General features: G+C 35.8%; 1 protein-coding gene and 1 non-coding gene across 2 annotated transcripts in view; both read left to right on the forward strand.

The window, feature by feature from the left end:
• The window catches only part of KLHL1 (kelch like family member 1), a 451,195-nt gene that overhangs the window by 13,200 nt on the left and 424,276 nt on the right, over positions 1-13,719 (forward strand). The gene's annotated exons all lie outside the window — the stretch shown is intronic.
• LOC136404701 (small nucleolar RNA SNORA13) lies at positions 2,074-2,206 on the forward strand. The gene has a single exon (XR_010751409.1). It is a non-coding gene; the product is annotated as a small nucleolar RNA SNORA13 (small nucleolar RNA).

The raw sequence follows: 13,719 nt of genomic DNA on the forward strand, positions 1-13,719 counted from the left end.
TGGGCGAGGGGTATGCAATATAATTTAATGACAAGATAACCTAGACATGTTTTCTTTGAATATATGTACCCTGATTTATTAATGTCATCCCATTAACATTAATAAAAATTTATTAAAAAAAAAAGAATATCTGTTCTATACAACCATAATTAAAAGTAGAGATTATCAGATTCTAAAAAGTCAGACCCAATTTTATTCTGCTTAACAAAAACACATCTTAAATATAAACACAACAATTAGGGAAAGGATGAAAATGATATAAAATTTTAATCTGATTGATGGTGGCAGAAGTGGATAAAACATCCATTCAGGATGCTGAGGTCCCTGATTGGAAATTCCTAGGTCACCAACTTCAGAGCAGGCTCCTAAGCTTGAACATAGGCTTGGCAGCTTGAGTACAGGGTCATCAAATTTATCCCAAGGTCCCTGGTTTGAGCCCAAAGTTTTCTGGGTGGAAGACCAAGGTTGCTGGCTTGAACAAGGGGTCAATGACTTGGCTTGGGCTCCCTGGTCAAGGCATGTATGAAAAGCAATCATTGAACAGCTGAAGTGAAGCAGCTACAAGTCTATGCTTCTCATCTCTCTTCTCTCCCTTCCTGTCTCTTTTTCTTTCATTTATATATATAATCAAAATAAAGTCCAAATGAATGCATTATTACTAGAGAAAGTATTTCTCAGAGTGAAGAATAGCAATCTGATAAATAGAATATAAGAAAAACCTACAGCTAATATCATATTGTTGAAAGGCTAAATGTGTTTACTTTAAGATCTAGACAAAATGACAATGTTCTTTCTTACCACTTTTCTTCAATTTTGTGTTGGGGTTGCTAATCTGTTCAATAAAATAAACAAAGCAAACAAACAAAAAAGACATTTATATTGGAAAAAGAAATAAAATTTTTTACATAAAAATTGGTCATCTATGTAGACATGAAGAAGTAATATGGTCATTAATTTTATTTATAATTGTTTATTTGAAAAAATTTATGGAGTCTATAAAAAAGATGGAGTTTTTTGGCAGGATATAAAATAAACATACAAAAATCAGTTATATTTCTGCATATCATTAAGGAACAACTGGAAAATTGAAATTATAGAAAAAATACATTTAAGCCCTGTCCAGGTAGCTCAGCTGGTTAGAGAATCATCACATTATGCCAAGATTGCAAATTTGAACCCAGGTCAGGACACATAAAAAAATCAACCAATAAATGCATAAATAAATGGAACAATAAATCAACATCTCTCTCTTTCTCTCTCCCTTTCTCACTAAAGTCAATCAATAAAAAAATAATAATACATTTTATAATAATATTTTTAAAATATGAAATACTTAATAACCATGACAAAAAAAGTTAAAAGACCCATACACTGAAAAAAAATAATAAAACCATAAATAATGGAAAGATATACTATGTTCAAGGATCAAGAGACTTACTATTATTTCTATATCATTTCTTCCAGAATTAATCTATAGATTTTACACTTCCTCCACAAAAAATCCCTTGATTTTTAATTAAAAACTGGCAGAATCAATCTAAAAATCCCTTGAAACATTTAAAGGACCTAGAATAAACCAAACAACTTTGAAAACAAAATGAACAAATTTGAGAAATTATACTTTCTGATTTTCTAACTTATTTTAAAGCTACATTAATCATGATACTGTGTGATCAGGGTCATAATGCATAACTAAATAAATGGTGAATAGATAAATAATTTTAATAATAACAATATAATGGGAAATTTATGCCATAATAAAGAATAAACAACTGTTCATCAAACACTATGAGTGAATGAAAAATGTTACGGTAAGCCAAAGAAACTCACTGTATGGTATATTTCTCCTTAATGTTTATCTATCATAAGTAAGATAACTCTATTCATTATATTGGTCATTTACACTTTTCATAGATATTTTATTCTAATTTGTCTTGAATAATATATTGGAGTCAAACAGCTTTTTAGTTTGATATATGACATTTGCCTTGCAGAACTGGATAATACAATATTCACATTAAGTCTGCTGCTTTTCTCTTGGTAGAAGATGAGATTAAAAAAGGAAGACTGAGTCGCCTTTTTGTTGCACATTCACTTTGGAAACTAGTGAACGTGGTGTCAAAAAAGGCGTAAACTAAACGCTTTCAACCCTTTTCCTGCCCTTGAGTTTGATATCTTTGGTATAGGAGTTGCGTGAGTGACAGTTCAAAAAAAAAAAAAAAAGACTGAATAGGTTTAAAGTAAGGATTTCTGCAAAGAAAGCTCAAAATATGTTTTCATATGAGCATAAAGGACTTGCATCATAATACAGTGGGAACCATCTTCATTGCCCATACTAAAGGAGAAGCAATATTAACCATGAGCTTTACCTTAATGACACAGAAAGAAATGAGCTATGCTGTCCACTTCGCTGACTTTACTTAATTTTTGCCCAGACAACTTGGAAGCACCACTAAACATATTTTCGTCACAGGAAAAAGTGTTCATTTCCTACTCTATCTCTTTTTACTAACAGATATAAAATATTTACATATTCTTCCTAACAACAGCCCGTGACTTTTAAATAGATTTCATATCAGAAAAATATTTTTAATTGTAAAATTAATTCTGTATTATTATAGAATTTCTCAAAGGACAACTTTTAAATTATTTTCTGAGTGTATATTTTCTTTTTATTTTCCCCAAATGACACATCTATTTGAAATCTTAACTAAAGTTGAAAACTCCCTTGTATCTGTTTTACTCCTATATTCTCTCATATTATTTGTCTCATATTAAATGTTCATCTAAGTGTAAAAATATTTAAATTCTTTTTTTTTTTTTTGCATTTTTTTTTTTTTTTGCATTTTTCTGAAGCTGAAAACGGGGAAAGACAGTCAGACAGACTCCCACATGCGCCCGACCGGGATCCACCCGGCACGCCCACCAGGGGGCGACGCTCTGCACATCCTGGGCGTCGCTATGTTGTGACCAGAGCCACTCTAGCGCCTGAGGCAGAGGCCACAGAGCCATCCCCAGTGCCCTGGCCATCTTTGCTCCAATGGAGCCTTGGCTGCGGGAGGGGAAGAGAGAGACAGAGAGGAAGGAGAGGGGGAGGGGTGGAGAAGCAGATGGGCGCTTCTCCTGTGTGCCCTGGCCGGGAATCGAACCCGGGACTTCTGCACGCCAGACCGATGCTCTACCACTGAGCCAACCGGCCAGGGCAATATTTAAATTCTTATTCATCAATAACCTCCAGATAAATCTTAATAATGCCACAAACTGAAAATATGTATGATCTATAAATATCAATGAATTTTAAAATAAGTATATCTCTAAGTTAACATTGCCTTATTTTAATATATTGGCACCCACAGTTGCATGCAACAATGGAAAGAAAACTGGATTCAACATTAGAAAACCTAAGTTTTGGTGTAAAGTCCACCAAATAGAAAAATGTTATCATTGTCACTTAAATGGATATTTCTCTCATTTTTTTCATTGGAATATGTAGGGATAGGTCAAAAAACATATGATATCTACAGTATTCAGGCCTTGCTACTGCAAGACAGTAGATCTTCTCTTGCAGTTGAATCAGCTTGACTCCTAGCATAACAGCTTGAATTACGCTGCATTTTGGCCACTTAGATATGAATCAATCTCTATTTTGAGCTTTAAGGGTATATTCTGAGCCAAATGTGCCCCATGTGAAAACTATTCCTTCACTCAATGAAGACTGTTTCAAATAAGTTATGTTTGAAACTGTTTCCTAGACAATATGCCAGCTTCTTGAGATAAAAAGAAGTATAGAAAATTATTTTTATTACAGAATAAAAAAAGAACTAGTAGTAAAATTTAATAAGTAATTATAAAAATGTAACTTGTGCTATACAAACTATATACATAGTAAGAGGAGTTTAAAAATGTACATAAAAGGAAAACTTAAAAAGGTCTTAATAAAGACCAGCATCAGTATGAATAGTCTATAATTAGAAAAGGTAAAAACAAGTAAATAAGTTTGAGTATGCTTGGATAAAAAACCAGGCGATTTAATTGGGGCCCTAGACTGTAATCAGAACACAAGATGCCTTCTAGATTACAGTCAAGACTTTGAATTTTACTTATGGTGACTGTAAAATAATAAATCTAGCTGATAAGATTAAAATAGTAATTTTTTCTGTTATGATATATAAGATGGATTAGAAAAAAGAAGGGTAAAATTGAAAATAACCTGGTGAATAACTACTACTTCAAAAATAGAAGGAAAGTCACCATTTGGAAAATAAAATGTCACAATTGCCAATTAATCAAAGTTTTAATTGTTAAAGATGTAAAGAGTAAGAAGATTCCTACAATTTTAGTTGGGCAAATTAATGGATATTTTTGTTTTTGTTCTACAAAGTAGATAATGCATGAGACGGGAGGGAAGAAAATAATTTTTTTGAACAATCTGAATTCAGTAAGTAGCTAACATAAATATATTTTAAGTCTATGTAGAATAGTCTAAAACGAATAAAGGATTCATAGAACTTAAAATTTAGGCAATTGTAGTAAAGAATATGTTGAATCTTAAGATTTCACCTAAAAAAATAGAGCTGAATAATGACAGCATCAAATATATAGCCATGAGGATGGTTTAGTAACCTGGGGTGTAGATGTGGAATTGAAGGAACTGGCAGCAGGAGCTACATTGTGTGAAGAGAAAATTGGATATGCCCAGGAATGTAGTTGGATTTGCGAGGTCTAACTCAAATGCCTTCAATGATCATAGGGCATAAAAACAGCAATATGAGGTGTACCAGTGCAAGCAACTTACTTGAGTTTTCAAAAGTGAAAAGACTTTGTTTCCTGAGGATTCAACGTTCATAGTATAGGTGAATAAATGCAGTGCTAGACATTTCTAGAAGCTACCTCAAGGTTCCTGGGTTGTGAGAACTATAAATCGCCTATCAATGAGAAGGATGCAAAGGAAGTAAAATGACATGTGAAACACTTTTGAAAAGGATAATGCAAGTTTCAGACTAACAATCTCAGGAAATCAACTAAGACAAGAGTATTAAGTGTATGTGTCCTTATGTATACGAGGTTATAAAAAAACAATTAATAGTGAGGCTTGTATGCTCTATGATGGTCAAGGATGATAAAGGTTGGCTATGAGTGAGGTTAATTGGATGTAGTTTCGTATGCGCCAATGGTGAAAAGATGATATGGGTTTACTTCTCAGGTGGTCTTAGAGAGACTAATTACCACCAATACATATTTCATCAAATACAGTATTTAAGAGATTTTTTTTTAATGAGTAACAGAGTGGGATTTTAAACTGTCATCATGAACAGGCTCAATGTGATAAGAAAGTGATCAATTATCAATAATCAAACACTTAGAAATTGTTAACTAAACAATTATTAGTTATTAAAAATTATTAAGAATTTGGCCCTGGCTGGTTGGCCCAATGGTAGAGCGTTGGCCCGGCATGTGGAAGTCCCGGGTTTGAATCTCGGTCAGAGCACACTGGAGAAGCGCCCATCTGCTTCTTCATCCCTCTCCCCCTTCCTCTCCTCAGCCATGGCTCGAATGGTTCCAGCAAAGTTGACCCCCAGTCTGAGGATGTCTCCATGGCCTCGCCTCAGGCACTAAAATAGCTCAGTTGCTGAGCAAAAGAGCAGCAGCCCTGACAGGCAGAACATTGCCTGGTAGGGGGATCCGGTTGGGGTGCATGTGGGAGTCTGTCTCTGCCTCCCCACATCTAACTTAATAAATAAAATAAGAATTTAAAATCAGTGACAGTACAGCATCAAACCAGCAGCCTTTTGAACACAGGTCCCTACACATGAAGCTGGCTTTGAATAAGATTCTGACTAATGAACATATAAAGCTGATATAGTCTATAAAGGGACCTCTTTAACCTAACACTAGGATTAGGATGCATCTTGAAAAGCCAAGACATGAAGAAGCACTTCCAACTTAAACAGTAACATCTCCAATGAGTTTCATAAAATTTAAAAATAGCTGTATATTATTACAAAGCTCACAAAACACACTAAAAAAGCTTTTTATATTTATTAATTTGAGGTGATAAATAACTTACCCCAGGGATTACAGAGCTTCTGAAATATTCAACATATTATTTTACTTGAAAAGAAAGCTATTGGAACCAAGAAGATAATAGCAAAAGTTTGGGCCTCAGGGAACTTGACAATGTGTATTGTCAGCTCTACTTCAAAACAATTTTTCACTATTCACACACATGTCTATATATTTTATGTTGATTTCAATATATGAATAAAAAATGATTCTTACACTAATTTGTCAAAATAATCTATGAGAGGCTTTATATTTCACGCACGTGTATCAAATTTTATACCAGGCTGGAAAATTACATTGGTTTCGGAGCTAGCCACAGAGACATATGCTAGTCAGAGGAACAGATGCAGTATCGTGGAACTATTCTACACAAGAATGTCAGAGAAACACATTTACATCTGAAGACTCAATGATTGTCACAATCTCAGGAAGTAGTCTTCCTATCATTTCTTATTGGCTACAATTTTATTATGGGGTTAAATGTAACTTTCTTTAATATTTAAATGTGCAGATAAATGAGATAAATGTAAGGGGATGTATATGAGTAAATGGGCAATTATTTTGGAAATTTTTTTCTTCATAGATACTCTGGCACTTTAAAATTTAATAAAAAGAATGTTTAATTGAAATTAAAAAGTGCAATTTCTTAAAATTATAATTATGAAAATTTTGTGATGAAAAATGTTAATCTTTCTTAACTAATACATTTAAAATAGAAATTACATTTTTCAAGTCACTATAAATGAGATAAATAGCTTGAATGTATATAATTATAATCCCAGTGTTTGAAATTATCAAGCATAATTTATTTCTGATAAAAATATCATTTGTTGGACCTGGCCGGGTAGCTGTCAGTTAGAGCGTTGTCCCAAAATGACAAAGTTGAGGGTTCAATTCCTGTTCAAGCACATACAGGAAGCAAACAATGAATACACACAACTAAGTGGAACAATAAATGGATGCTTCCTTTCTTTCTCCCTTCTCTCTCCTTCCTCTCTCATTCTCTCTAAAAAAAATCAATCAATAAAAAAATCAATTAAGCCATGGCTGATAGCTTGGTTGGTTGAAATGTTGTCCTGAAGCACCAAATTTGCCAGTTTGATTCCCAGTCAGGGCACATACAGGAACTGCCTCTCTAAAATAAATAAATAAATAAATACAAAATATAAATATATTTTTTGGAGGAGAAGGTGAAATAATAAGACAATATCTATTGCTATGGAAACTGGGTAAAACTTAAAATTGAGAAATATAAATTGTTTATATCTATCCTTTAGAAATAAAGGGAATAGAAGTTAAAGAATACTCATGCTCCATGCTTGTCTGTCAATAGAATAATAAGATATTTTATATTTATCATGTAAAATATAGTATATAAAATATATCATTAATATATATCAAAATGTATCATAAAACATATATACTTAGGGAAAAATGAATAAATATAGAATGTTTCAGAAAACACTAGTGTCCAGTGAATAAAGAAATTCATAAAAGTTTGTGTGAAATGTGTGTTTAAAAATAATATGTGATATATAATCACAATGTAGTAAAACTTAAAAACATCTCCACAAGCATGTTTATTGTGTAAATGCATTTGTAAAATCAGAGAGAATAACATAGTAAGTGCCACATTTTTACATTTGTTACCTAAAGATTGTAAGATTGTTTTCTATGTTCATGATATATACATTAAAATTTATGTAATTTTTTAAAATTTATTAATTTTAGAGAACTAACGGGATAGAGAAAAAAATACTGATTTGTTTTTTTTTACTTATTTATGCATTCATTGGTTGATTCTTGTATGTGCCCTGACCGGGGATTGAAACACAACCTTGGCATACCAGGATGATCTAATCAACTAAGCTACCTGGCCAGGGCATACTTTGAACTTTATTGTTATTATGTGTTTAAACTGATAAGCTAAAAATTGCAAAAAGTTAATTTGTAAAATATTAACTTTAAAAATAAGGAATATAATACGAGTCAAAATTTGGTAAAAGCCTGAAAGTGGTATTCAAAAAGAGCAATACTGTCATGAGCTGCTTAATCAAGGGGAAATACATTCTTAGGCAATTTCTTTCTTATGCGAGCATCATAGAGTGCATGTACACAAACCTAGATGGTATAACCTACTACTACAATTGTATGTGGTAGACTTTCATGCCATGACAGCACAGTGCTCTTGTTTACACCAGTATCACCACAAATAGGTGAATAATTGTAGTGTAAGTATGACAATTGTTTTGTTCTTATTGTAATGCAAGTGACTTAATCTTAGATAGCCTAGGCATCTACTTTAACCAAGTATCCAATTCAAAGAGGCATCCAGCGTCAACTGTCAACCAAGGCTAACTCACATTGCCAGCCAGAAGACTAGAGAAAGAACCAGGCCACCTGTCCTCACTGAGGCTCCTTTGTTTTTTGATTTCAGTAACTGCTCTTTTGAGATACTTGTTTTTTTCTCTTCCCACCTTTAAATTTTAGCTCCTATGTTTTAAATTGACCAATAAAAGGGAGCCTGCAAAACTCTAGGCCCTTATACTTGACACCAATGAAAGCAGAACCTAAATTTAAAAATATATATTAAAAATAAAAAAGCAGAAACCCAGGCCCATGCTGGCTCTCTCTTTTTCTCTTTGTCTCCTTGTGGAGTCCAAGGCTTGTAATTAATAAACTTCTCTTTCCTCAAGTGTCCTAATAGTTATTTCTGAAAAGTGTTTTGCAATTGTAATAAGAACTACAAAGACTGATTCAGTCATAACATTGGTTTAGCAAGTGGATATGTTGGGTAAACGAGTTAGTAAAATTTGTACTTTATGAGTTGCTCACTTTTATTGTTAAAGAATGGCAGCTGCCCAGATATGTGATCTGTGAAATTGCTAATTACCTTCCTGCTTGGGAAGGAGCTTTGTTATGCTAACGTGTACTGGAGGAGGGGTTTTTGCCCCAAAAGTTTTAAGAAGAGAAGAAGAAGGAAGAAGAAGAAGAAGGAAGCCATGTTTTTGCAGAGTGAGAGCAGGGAGGAAGTGTGCTGAGGAGAAGAAGCAGCCAAGATGGCAGGGTGCTGAAGGAGAAGCCAGTTTGTGCAAAGTTTGTGCAGAGAGAAGGAGATGGGGAAACAGAGGGGACTGAGACTGGTGGGAGGCCTTTGATTCTAGGAAAAATTGGAACAGTTTCTACTGGTTGTGGAACCAGAGAATGTATGAGTGGGTTTTGGAGCCCTCTGTGTGTTTGTGTTTACTCGCCAACTGGTTGCAAGGCTGGAATAAAGGTATGGCCTACCAGTCTTTCACTCCACTGTTTATTTACCGTCTGTCTAAATCTAATGTGAACCTGTACCTGCCTGGCGGTGATGGCAGCCACAGCTACTGGCCATACAGGATATGTGTGAAGGAAACTTATTAAAAAGCCCAGGTGAGTGCCCTTAGGCACTTCTAGCCAATAGCAATACTATCAACAAGCTGGGATGGCACAAAGCAAAAATACTACATTGACTGGGCAAAGATTTTATAAAGGATTATGAAAAAATTTTTGAGCTTGTCCCAGTAGAGCCCTAGCTCTAGTGATTCAGGCATCCCAGATTTGACCTCCCCATATAGTGGGACACTCCTGCTTAACAGCAGGGCTCACTGCCTCTTTGAGACTACTCTTGAGGCAGCTATGAGCATTCTACTTATCAGTGCTGAGACCAACTGCCACTGGAGGAAAAACATGACTGACACACAAGTTAGTTGCAAGAATCACACAGGCAGTTTATTGCTCACAAATCCTTTGGTGTGCCTGGGGACAGCTTAAGGGGACCCCATCTGCATGCTTCTCCAGGCTATCCTTGGTCAGAGCTGTGTGGAGATAGTTCATGCTCAATGTTGGAGTCTGGGTGACTACCGCAGAAGGAGGGCCAACACTTTCTGACCAACACTTTCTAAATGGTGTCAATCTACAGGATTTTCACTTCAAACCACCTTTTTGGGAGTTCCTTGCAGGAAGCTCTTTTAATATTAATCTACTAAAATGTCACATCAAGCCACTTTTAAGGTGCTCCTAGGGAAGTTTCTTGTTTATGTTAACCTACAGAGTTATGACATCAAGATACTTTTTCTCTATATATAACTTCACACACACACTAACTGGGCCCTGAGCAAAAGGCAGAGTCTGTCTACCATATCTGTGCACTCTAGATTAATTCCAATCTAGATGGCATAGCCTTATTTACTTTCTTTAATTGCTTTTAATATTATATCCTAATTATTTCTATATATCTTCCATATTTTTTTATATTTCTATATATTTAATTACTATAACATTATATTACTCTAACAGAGCTCCATTATAATTTTATGGGACTACCATCATCTGTTCAGTGTTGTTGAACTAAATGTCCTTATTCTACATAGACTTCATTGTCATCTGTTAGCCATTTATTTACATTAAAGCTGCATAGAAAATAATGTGAAAGATAATCAAACAGTTAAAACTATATAGTATAGTACATAAATAAGAACATCAAAATATCCTAAGATACTAACAAAGTTGCTACGAAATACTTTTTTTCTTATTCCTTATATTTAATATTCACTACACTATCGGGGTAACACTGGTCTTATAAAGTTCATTTAAATGTCTTCCCTCCTTTTTTTTTTTTAATTTTTTTTTTGTGTCTTTGTTGAACTTATTTAGTTGTTTATACATTTTTTATTTACTAAGCTCTTTTAAAAGGTTTATTCTGAATTATTTGTCAGGCAGTTCATAAATCTCCAGTTCTTCAGGGCCAGTTATTGGAACTTCATTAGTTTCTTTTGGCTGAGTCATGTTTATCTGATTGTTTGCTCTCCTTGTATCCTTGCATTGACCTCTTCATTTGAGTTAGTAGTCTCTTATTTCAGAATGTACAGATCTGCTGTAGCAGAGAAAGACCTTCAGCAGTCTGCTCAGCTTGGGGTACTGGATGGGTCAGCTAGTATTGCCATGGCAAGCTGGGCTTACTATCAAGGTACCTTGTTGAGCAGGGCCACCATCCTTGTTCTGAGATTGGTGTGGAGTGGGGATTAGTGTTACTGGCTGAGGTCCACAGTTGTGTGGCCTGCTGGTTGGCCTCTGAGTTCAAATGGGGTGACTGCGTGGGCTCCCCTGTCAGGTGGGACTGCTGACCGCATTTTTTAGTCAGGTAGGGCCACTAGCTGGGCTCTTTGGAGTTGCAGCCTGTGTTCACTGGTAGGAAGATACTACTAGTTAGACTCTACGATTGCATGGGGCTGCAGGCTGGGCTCAACAATTATTGCTAGTCAAGTGAAAGCCTCAAGCTCTAATCCCCAATCAGGCAGTGCCACTGGCTATGCCCCAGAATTGGGGTTTCACACTTGAGTAGGTCATTGATTGTTTTTCCCTGATGTTCAAGGTTAGTTTCTGAGATCTCTGATTGGGCAGAGCCTCAACTGTACCGTGAAGTTAAGTGGGGCTGCAGACTTTGCTTCATGGTCAAGCAGGGTTACAATCTGGACTCCTAGATTGGTTGAGACTGCAGTCTATGTTCTATGATTTAGCACCAGCTAAATGGGAGCACCAGCTGTGCTCTTTACTTGGACAATACCACAGTCTGTGTACAACAATTAAGCTTAGAACCATAAACTAAGTTTCACTGCTGAGTGGGGTTTTAGGTTGGGTATAACTTAAGTTCTCAGGCTGCCTGGGGACATTGTTCAGGTTTTCTGGCTATTTGGGATCAGGGCCTGCCATGGACCAGTGTGGCTCCTAATTCTGGGTTTTGAGTGAGAACAAAGCAGAATTAAGAAAACAGATTCATTAAGAAAAAAGGATGGAATCAGAAGGACTCTTCAATGCTGATGGCAATATCTGAGTGTCCCATAGCCCTGGTTTGCTTTATTATATAGCCATATGCAAATCAAGAAAGTCCTTAATACAAAGTTACACATTTGAGGCTAAAACAGCAATCCCCCCACAATGCATAAATGAAATCAACTGACATCTGAACAAACAAAGAGTGAGAGGAAGGGCATGTAAATTGCTTCCAGCAACTTAAGCAAGCAAATGAAGTGGATGCAAATACTCAGCATCATAGCCAATATGGAGGTGGAAGGGAAAGAACTTAGCCTTTGCTAAGCCTCAAATGTACAAAAGCTTTTTGCCATTTGCAGTCTACAACATATCTCTCTTTTCTTTTTTATTTTTAATTTGTGTGCTGAGATTTGCACTCATCTGATTTCCTAATTTTCCAGATTCTAATTTGGAGGCAGACTAAAAAAATACAGAACTAACACAAAATTAGTATAGCCAATGCTAACAGATACCCAAACAAGTATTCTAATACATTAAAGAGATTAAAGCCTTTTAGATTATTAAGCAATTTTTTAGCCAATACAGCAGGATCTATAATAAGAGTCTTTACTGTCTTAAATGTCCTTTATATGTTAAGGTAATTTCACTAAGTGCATGTTGGTACCATCACCATTCCAAATTCTCTACAAATGCAACCCAACCCCACTTCAGTCCATTAGGAGCTGACACAAAGAGCAGGAATCCAGGAAATACATCCAGGAAAAGTCTGCATGGTTGTCACATTTCTACACTTTGCAGCTAGCATCCAAGTCCCAATGACCACTGCATCTGGCTAGTAACAATTCAAGTAGACTGGAAAAGCCATCTGCAGGCATATGTGGAGGTAGAACTTCCATTTTCTTTAAAACTGGAGAGATGAACTCAGGGGGGCCTTTCCCTGGATGCTTTACAGCCATTGGGTGGTGAGGAGAACCTTGGGATACACTAATCTGGGTGGCAGAGGTAAATTTGTAACAGAAGTTGGAAAAAAGGAGAAAAAGAGCTCTAAATTAAGAGTAGGTCCAGCCTAAAATATGCATGGGGCATTGAGGCAGGAGGAGTAAAGGAAACACTATATATTAAACAAAGCAGCAGAAAATAGGACTATCAACATCCACAAAAGAGATCTTTGAGGGATCAGTAAAAACCCGAATATTCAAGCAAGACATACTAAATGGCCCTTGTGTCCTTAAGAAATGAGACCAGTTTACCTGCTACATGGAAGAAATACCCTAAACTTGTCCACGTGAGATGGGGTTGATGGCCATGGACACCTTTAGCCTTCAGTGGCAAGTCCCAGCAGGCTAGGCAATGTTAGGTCACAGTTGGCTGGAGCAGAGCTGGAAGGGACTGAACCCTCCCTTAGAGGAGCAAGGAGGAAGCCTACCTTCCAGTGTCCCTTATTCCTCACAACAAAGGCATGTAAGCCTGACTGGCTTTAGCTCAATGACCTTCCTTTCCACTATTGAAGCAGGGCCCACATGGAGTCCTATGAGGCTCCATTGGGGCGTTGGAGCCTTTGAGGGCATATGCCAAGAGCTGGTATTTAACCTAATCTCTTTTGGGCTTTTTCTGCCTCTTGGTCATTATAGACCTTAAAAGCCATGCTCAGAAGATCATGCTGAGGGGTTTGAGGGTCCTTATCCACCTATATATCTGGAGCTATTTGGAAGAAAACAAAACAATGTTATTAGCTGAATCAAATAAAAGAGGGTAGAAGTTTGCAGGAGAAAAAGATTTGGCATCTCCTGTTCATCAGCATTCAAAAGAAATTTTTTAAAGATAAGGTAGATTTGCAGGAGTTCCAGGATATGACAC

This window comes from Saccopteryx leptura, chromosome 4 (assembly GCF_036850995.1).
Source record: "Saccopteryx leptura isolate mSacLep1 chromosome 4, mSacLep1_pri_phased_curated, whole genome shotgun sequence".
NCBI classification, from domain to species: Eukaryota; Metazoa; Chordata; class Mammalia; order Chiroptera; family Emballonuridae; genus Saccopteryx; species Saccopteryx leptura.